General features: G+C 41.5%; 1 non-coding gene across 1 annotated transcript; it reads left to right on the top strand.

The window, feature by feature from the left end:
* Window positions 1–99: 99 nt before the first annotated feature.
* On the top strand, window positions 100–171 carry trnae-cuc. Its single transcript has one exon. It is a non-coding gene; the product is annotated as a tRNA-Glu (tRNA).
* Window positions 172–9,443: the final 9,272 nt, after the last annotated feature.

Here is a 9,443-nt window from a genome sequence, read left to right as displayed (position 1 = left end):
TATAGGTATTGCTTTATGTATTTCATTTTTCCTGAAAGGGCAAAAGAATACGACACCCATTCCCGTGCGCTTCTGCCTGTTAAAATCACCGAGGAACAGTCCCTGATGGTCTAGTGGTTAGGATTCGGCGCTCTCACCGCCGCGGCCCGGGTTCGATTCCCGGTCAGGGAATATGCTTTTCTTTGTATTCGGTTTGTAGTTCAGAATTAATTTTGATGATGGCTGTCGGACTCTTGTGACATCAAACCTCCACCAGAGGGACACAAGTTCAACAGATGGTGAGCATGGTAGAAAAAGTCTTTTGGATGTCTTCTTTAGGCAGCGAGCTTTTAAGATGCTTTCCAGCGTCGACAGTTGTTGGTTTGTTTTATTTCGTGCTACCAAATCCCACAGGAATACTCTGGGTTAGGACTCTCTATTAATGCAGTAGTAGAAGCACAAGAGAAAAGGATCTGAGGGATGTACACTCCTTACTCTCAGAAAATACAGCCATCTTTCTGTCCCCGACCTTACAGTTTTTAAAAATTAGAATCCTTTATGTTGCTTTCTGCTTGATAGCAATCTCTAGTCTACATCATCATTCCTAAACAACACTCATATTTTTAAAGAGACACCTGACAAGCACTTAGCCTTTCACTTGAGAGAACTGTTCCTTTGATTTGAAATGTGTATACATTGCCAATAGAGGGGGGTATTGTATTGCTTACACTCCTCTCTAACTCTTTCTAAACACATAGGATCCATTATTGCATGGCATTTTAATGAAAGACTGAAACTTTGTGTTTAGATGTGTAAACCAGCCTAACTGAAGGTAATTTCCAGTTACAAAGCAACTATACTGTAAGGTCCTTGGCATTTTTTTAAAATCATAATTTGTCTTTTCCACAAACACAAAAGCCATTTTGATACATGGCCCTGGCCCTTTTTGGTTTTAAAATCAGGTCCAGTCATTTCCCACAGTATTTGATTTAGACATGTACTCTACAGCAGCACCCTGTCTGGGAGACATGTTCTTAATGTTCTAAATACTGCAGAGTGGTACCTTATGGTAGAATAGATGGGAGACATGGCATAAAAAAAACAAAAGATGCCTCAATGTGTGGGATTTGTTCACAGCATCCAAGGGATGGTAGAAAATGCTGCTTTTATCAACTGCCTATGGTATGTTGATATCAGCATCTCATCTAAAAATGTTCAAAACTAAGAAGGGATTGCTCTGCTTGATGTGGACAGCTGGTTAGAGTCTGACTAGTAAGTAAATCTATCATTTCTCTTTTCACATGCAACACATCTAGGTAATGTGGAGACAAACTCAAGACTACCGTGTCTGTGTGAAAATGACTCATGTCTTTGTAACCCTGCCAAATAGGGAGATGTGCTGTTTTTCATTGATATATGCATTCACTGCAGGGGTATTAGCATTGCAGATCCTACATTTTGTGAATAGGTTAGTTAGCTATAACAAAAAGAAATTGGTTACCTTTCATTTCCCCCAAGACTAAGTCTTTCCTGTACTTTACAAAATCATTTAGGATGGAACATCTGTGAGTTAACCATATTTTGGAAATAAATGGTCACATTCTCTTTTCTTCCTGCCGTTGCATTTTGTGTTTGACTCTGGAGGTTTTAAGTGGAAAGTTTGTCAGGCTTGCTGTAGGTGCATCCTGGTGGAATGATAATAAGCCTGTAACTTCAGGTGAACCTTCTAAGTGTAGCCTGAAGGTTAAAGAACCACCTCTCTCCAAACAGATGCTGTTAGAGATAGTCTACCTTCTTTCAAGTGGTAAAGTGAGTGCTGTGTGAGCTTCCTATCTTCCTGTCTGTCTCTCACAGATAATCTATTGTGTTACCTGACATGAGTAAGGTAACATTTTAAATGTGGCCTGATTGGAATCTACCAGCTTTGTTACCAACAGGAAGACTTTGTCTGATCACTATCTTTTTGTAAATGAAAATGCTCCAGCATTTTCATCTCTTCCTTCTTGTGTTGTTAGTTTGGATTTTTTTTACTTTTGGCTGATTATGAAAATACCTGTTGCTGCGTAAGAAAAGCCAATCTATAACATTAGAGCCGCAATACATAACTCTCATAGGTATGTGGTTTTCCTGAACGTATTACACGATACTGTTATCTGCAGTGAAAGATGTCAGGATGAGCGTAAGTTAAGTTTTGTATTTTCTATAAATGACTAGAATTTTAAGTTGAACTGAAAGCCAGCTCACAACAAATGGTGCTTTGCACAGAGAAATTGGTTGCTGGATGATTTTCAGTTTAACAGGCCCTGACTCGTGACTGACCAGTCAAGCTTGAAAATTGGATCATTTTCCGATCAGTGAACACACCATGCAAAAGCAGCAGCATTGTCCCGTGGGGCTGCTGTTAGTTAGCTGTTTTCAGTATCAATGAGGTGTTTACAAATGAGGTCAATGGAAGCACAGAGCGGAAGAAACTTATTAAAAAGATACAGCTTTTTTCCATGTTATATCCAGACATGTCTGAGTTTCCTTCAGACTTCAGTAGAGTGAGAACAAAGAAGATTTTTAGCAGATAACAGGAAGGCTGAATAGAATAAAGTAAACTAGTTCTGCTTTATGCCTTTAAACTTTTAATTTCTGTTTGACATGGAACATGCTGGATTTTGGACCCTTGTCAGCCTTTTAGAAATCTCAGAGTTCAAGAAACAATTGATATTCTCTACAGCTGAGGTGAAAGCTTTCTCTCAACCCATTTGTTTAAATCAAGAGTTTTCAAGCACGGAAACATACAAAACATGCAGGATACAGGGCCACCAGAACTGCAACAAATCATTCCTCTCTAGGGAATACACAAGAAGACTGCTGTTTTATTGATACCTATGCTAGCTTCATTAATCTCTGTTTTGAGATCCTAAGGACTGCTTAAAATGTCAATTCTATAACCATGTTGCCTTTGTATTAAGGTTAAAAACCTGTTTTACAGCAACACACACAATACAGCATTGTCTTTACACCTTAATTAAAGCCCACTACAGAAAGACTTAAGAAATATTTCAAATGCTGTGAAGTTGAAATTGGCTAAAATCAGTATCAACAGGTCCAAGCTTCACATAATTCTATTCTGTGCATCTCTAGTGGTTTTTAAAGCAAAATATGGGATGGTGAATTGTGATGTCCATAGAACCTCAATTCCGATGAAGTTATGTTTTGTAAAACGTAAATAAAAACAGAATATAAATATTTGCAAATCCAGTTAAACCTCTATGCAATTCAATACACTACAAAGACAATATATTTATTGTTCAAACTGCTAAACGTTATTGGGTTTTTGCAAATATTCATTCATTATTGAATTTGATGATTGCAACATGATCCAAAAAAGCTGGGAATGCAGGTTTTCTAACCTTAAAACAAAGGCAACGTGATTATGGAAGTGACATTTTAAACAGCCTTTAGTATCTTATAACATAGATTAATGAGGCTAGGACTCTAAAAGTGTATTTGTTATGTCTGGGGCAATGAGGCGGTCTAAATGAGTAATTGGATTTTGGAGTTGTGCTGCTTTTTCAGCACAACTCCAGTTTCAATTAGTTTCAAGTTTTCTTCAAGTTTTAAATAAAACCTTATTTTCACCATAGAACATTTTGCGGAAACAGACAGTCTAACTATAAATTAACTTAAGAGGGCTAATTGACATAGATGAAAATGTCTTTTTTCAGTGTATAAATAAGCCTTCTCCTGGCTTATTTATCTTCATCTATGACACCACCAACTGCCCTTTCCATTATATATTTTGAATTTGTCTTCTCACACTTCACTTGTTCCTCCCTCACTTTTCTTAGGACTGTGCCCCCAGGCTAGTGACAATGGTTATTTTGTTGTAACCATCTGTGTCTCTCTGACTAGAACTGGAATGACTAAAAAGCAGGGTCCGCTCCAGACATCATATGTCATAAGTGTTGAAATTCCTAAGACCACATTGGCATTACTGTTAGTCAGAGTCCTGGCTTGGATGTCTCCAAGTCCCCCTGTGGTCAACACTACAGGTCCTTCTCAAAATATTAGCATATTGTGATAAAGTTAATTATTTTCCATAATGTCATGATGAAAATTTAACATTCATATATTTTAGATTCATTGCACACTAACTGAAATATTTCAGGTCTTTTATTGTCTTAATATGGATGATTTTGGCATACAGCTCATGAAAACCCAAAATTTCTATCTCACAAAATTAGCATATCATTAAAAGGGTTTCTAAACGAGCTATGAACCTAATCATCTGAATCAACGAGTTAACTCTAAACACCTGCAAAAGATTCCTGAGGCCTTTAAAACTCCCAGCCTGGTTCATCACTCAAAACCCCAATCATGGGTAAGACTGCCGACCTGACTGCTGTCCAGAAGGCCACTATTGACACCCTCAAGCAAGAGGGTAAGACACAGAAAGAAATTTCTGAATAAATAGGCTGTTCCCAGAGTGCTGTATCAAGGCACCTCAGTGGGAAGTCTGTGGGAAGGAAAAAGTGTGGCAGAAAACGCTGCACAACGAGAAGAGGTGACCGGACCCTGAGGAAGTTTGTGGAGAAGGGCCGATTCCAGACCTTGGGGGACCTGCGGAAGCAGTGGACTGAGTCTGGAGTAGAAACATCCAGAGCCATCGTGCACAGGCGGGTGCAGGAAATGGGCTACAGGTACCGCATTCCCCAGGTCAAGCCACTTTTGAACCAGAAACAGCGGCAGAAGCGCCTGACCTGGGCTACAGAGAAGCAGCACTGGACTGTTGCTCAGTGGTCCAAAGTACTTTTTTCGGATGATAGCAAATTCTGCATGTCATTCGGAAATCAAGGTGCCAGAGTCTGGAGGAAGACTGGGGAGAAGGAAATGCCAAAATGCCAGAAGTCCAGTGTCAAGTACCCACAGTCAGTGATGGTCTGGGATGCCGTGTCAGCTGCTGGTGTTGGTCCACTGTGTTTTATCAAGGGCAGGGTCAATGCAGCTAGCTATCAGGAGATTTTGGAGCACTTCATGCTCACCTGCTCACAGTGCCAAAACCACTGGTAAATGGTTTACTGACCATGGTATCACTGTGCTCAATTGGCCTGCCAACTCTCCTGACCTGAACCCCATAGAGAATCTGTGGGATATTGTGAAGAGAACGTTGAGAGACTCAAAACCCAACACTCTGAATGAGCTAAAGGCCGCTATCGAAGCATCCTGGGCCTCCATAAGACCTCAGCAGTGCCACAGGCTGATTGCCTCCATGCCATGCCGCATTGAAGCAGTAATTTCTGCCAAAGGATTCCCGACCAAGTATTGAGTGCATAACTGTACATGATTATTTGAAGGTTGACATTTTTTGTATTAAAAACACTTTAATTTTATTGGTTGGATGAAATATGCTAATTGTGTGAGATAGGAATTTTGGGTTTTCATGAGCTGTATGCCAAAATCATCCGTATTAAGACAATAAAAGACCTGAAATATTTCAGTTAGTGTGCAATGAATCTAAAATATATGAATGTTAAATTTTCATCATGACATTATGGAAAATAATGAACTTCATCACAATATGCTAATATTTTGAGAAGGACCTGTAGATGCTAGCAATATAACTGTCCTAGTTTCTGTGTTTGATTGAGAGCACGGCTTTTGCTATGGAAATTTTTCACCTCTATCAGTTTATTTGAGTCCCATCAAGAGGCTTAAACCAGTGCTGCCTAAAAATGTACATAGATCTTTTAAATAAAAATGCATGGGATGGTTTAATGCCACAGATCCATAACATAGCTTTATTTATTTTGGGAAAGTCCCATTTGGTTTGCGCACCCAAAAACAGAAACTACTTCGCCCCAAATTGTCAGCCTCAGCCAAAAGCAACAGTAGGTTATTTTACGTTAAACATACACTACTGATTAAAATCTTAAGACTGGTAAAGAAATGAGACATACCTATTGTTTTGTGGGTGGATTGTAATCAGGTTTATATAGAGCTTCTAAATGCAGAAAGAGGAGCATGAGATAAAAATGTCCAAATCTGCATACATTGAAGGAAAGCAATGGCAGTTTTCTTACAGGCATTCACATTGCCATGAATTTTGATGGCAAAGGAAAAATATTTTGTCTGTGAATGTGGTATGGTTTGTTTAGAAACAAACTAAACAAACGATTGTTTAGAATGTGGTAGGAATGTTTAGAATTAAAAGCCAGGCCTCTTGCAAGCCGCATCTGCTGCCAAATACTTAAAATACCCCGTGACATATGTTGACTATACATCCCTGGCCAGGGATGTATTCAACTCCCCCCTCCGGGGAAGCTTTGACCATATTCCGGGGGATGTTGGAGATATAGAGTCCAAGTGGACCATGTTCTCTGCATCTATTGTTGACGGCGCTTCCCATAGCTGTGGCCGTAAGGTGTGCGGTGTCTGTCACAGCGGCAATCCACGAACCCGGTGGTGGACACCGAGAGTAAGGGACGCTATCAAGCTGAAAAAGGAGTCCTATCGGCTGTGGTTGGCTTGTGGGACTCCTGAGGCGGCTGACAGGTACCGTGAGGCCAAGCGCATTCCCTGGTGGAAGCACAGGCTGGGGACTCGGGGTTGGACTCTTTCATCACCCAGGCTGAAGTCACCGAGGTGGTTAAAAAGCTCCATGGTGGCAGGGCTTCAGGGGTGGATGATATCCGCCCTGAGTACCTCAAGTCTCTGGATGTTGTGGGGCTGTCATTATTGACGCGCCTCTTCAACATTGCGTGGCGGTTGGGGACAGTGCCTCTGGACTGGCAGACTGGGGTGGCATTCGACTGTGTCCCTCGTGGTGCCCTGTGGGGGGTGCTCCAGGAGTATGGAATCGGGGGCCCTTTATTAGGGGCCATCTGGTCTCTGTACAAGCAGAGCAGGAGTTTGGTCTGCATTGCCGGCACTAAGTCCCGGTGCATGTTGGACTCCGGCAGGGCTGCCCTTTGTCACCGATTCTGTTCATAAAAGTTATGAACAGGATTTCTAGGTGCAGCCAAGGGCCGGAGGGGGTCTTGTTTAAAGGCCAGTGGATCTCGTCTCTTCTTTTTGCAGATGATGTAGTCCTGCTGGTCCCCTCTAGCCAAGACCTGCAGCATATGCTGGGGCGGTTCGATGCCGAGTGTGAAGTGGCTGGGATGAAGATCAGCTCTTCCAAGTCCGAGGCCATGGTTCTTGACTGGAAAAGGGTGGCTTGTCCTCTTCAGGTTGGAGGGGAGTTCCTGCCTCAAGTGGAGTATCTTGGTATCTTGTTCAGGAGTGAGAGGAGAATGGACGCAGTAATGGGGACGCTGTGCCGGTCCATTGTGGTGAAGAGAGAGCTGATTCGAAAAGCGAAGTTCTCAATTTACCGGTCAGTCTACGTTCCTACCCTCACCTATGGCCATGAACTTTGGGTCATGACTAAAAGAACAAGATCCCGATCCCGGATACAAGTGGCTGAAATGAGCTTCCTCCGTAGGGTGGCTGGGCACTCCCTTAGAGATAGGGTGAGGAGCTCGGCCATCCGGGAGGGGCTCGGAGTAGAGCCGCTGCTCCTCCATATCGAGAGGAGCCATGTGAGGTGGCTCGGGCATCTATACCGGATGCCTCCTGGACACCTTCCTCGGGACGTGTTCTAGGCATATCCCATCGGGAGGAGGCACAGGGGATGGCCCAGAAAACGCTGGAGGGACTATGTCTCTCGGCTGGCCTGGGAATGTCTTGGGCTCCCCCCGGAGGAGCTGGAGGAGGTGTCTGAGGAGAGGAAAGTCTGGGTCTCTCTACTGAGTCTGCTGCCCCCGCGACCGTCCCGGATGAAGCGGAAGAGGACGAGTACAAGTACATATGGGACTAAAAAAAGTAAGGTGTGCTGTGTCAGAAGATCCAACGGGGTGTCCATGAAGACACTGATAACTCCTCAAACTACATTAAGGCCCTTACTGATGCTGACAGCAGCCCAATAAGCATAAGACTGGATCTGTGAAAAAAATTACCTAAAGAACAAAATGTACCTTCAAAGGTCACATCTCTTTTATTCTCTAACAAAAAAAAAAAAACTGGATGGTCCTGAAGGTCCCTAGCGTGACTGGCATAACAAGGAGATCCCACTGGAAATGTTTCCTATGCGGCACAGTGGAGGTGCTTCGTTCATGTTCTGGCAGCTTTTTCCTTCATTTCAAAATATAGATTCTGCAGGGGGGTCAAACCATGGCTGACTATGTTGATGTGTTGCGGTAGAACTCAAGGATTCAAAATGAGCGAGTTTGTCACCTGGAGGTACACAGTTGCTGGAAGTACACAAAGCTGGATTCCCATCAACCCTCTTTGGTGTCAGTGTTGTTACTGAGGCAAGTAGGCTAAAAGTTTTTTTGGAAATCTCTGAGTTAAGGTAAAGGTCTACATTCATCAGTGAATACACACATATTTATTTTTGTTTTAAAATAATAGATCCCGACACACAGCATGACTCCGCCTCTGCGCCCAATATAAATAATTAATAGCCGCTCATGAGAAGAAGGATATAAAACTTTTTTTTCCTGCTAATTTTAGTTTTGAAAGAGAAATTGGTATTGGCAGGTCAAAGCTTTACAAAAACAGGAGATCGGAAAAAAAAGAAAACAAAGATGAGAGTTAGAACATGTTTAATTTTACAAACTTAAAATGCAATTGTTGAATCCAACTGGTAAAAAGCTGAGAATTAAACGATGAAATACAAAACAACAGTCTAAGTCATAGGATGAAGATAAACACAGGTTATAACAATGATAGGGATATTAATAATACATTGAAAGCCAAACCCATCATGAGGGCACGGTGACAGCACCTTGCTGCGTTAAAGACATCAGCCAAAGAAATATAACTGAAGAGATCACATTTCTCTCCTGAGCTTTTCTCCAAATTGCATTTATCCATTTTGGAGTTTCAAAGTTTATACTCCCTGGAAGATTAAATTCAGTCCCACTTTGAGCTAAACAGGATGACATCAGGACTCATGTCACGGCACACATTTGTTAATGTTATTTTGTTTAAAATGTAGAAGATCATGTAGTCAGATCCTTAACCACTGCCTGTCATTGCTTTCAGACCACAGGCAATATGTAATGCATTGCTGTGTCATATTTAAGACATGACTATCTTATCAAACATTGCAGGACAGTTAAATAATAAAAGTTAAAATGAAATTTAAAATGAAACACAAAACAAGTTAGGATATACTGAAAAGCTAAAAGCTGTCGTTTTGTCAGTATGTGACAAAAAATTTGAAAATATTGGGCTTTGGGTACATTGAAAGAGAGTGTGGTAAAGAGCATAATAAAACAGTATACCAGCAGTGCTGTATTGTAAAGCAAATAAATAAAACAAACAATACTGTACACAGGTAACACAATTCTTTCCTGAATCATAAAGATATCACACTGTTTCTGTGAAATCAAAGTGACAACTTGTAGCACCAACAGGTATGAAAGCCA

Source organism: Girardinichthys multiradiatus, chromosome 3, assembly GCF_021462225.1.
Source record: "Girardinichthys multiradiatus isolate DD_20200921_A chromosome 3, DD_fGirMul_XY1, whole genome shotgun sequence".
In the NCBI taxonomy this organism is placed as follows: domain Eukaryota; kingdom Metazoa; phylum Chordata; class Actinopteri; order Cyprinodontiformes; family Goodeidae; genus Girardinichthys; species Girardinichthys multiradiatus.
Note: the sequence above shows the minus strand (reverse complement) of the source record. Positions and strands in the feature narration are given on the sequence as shown.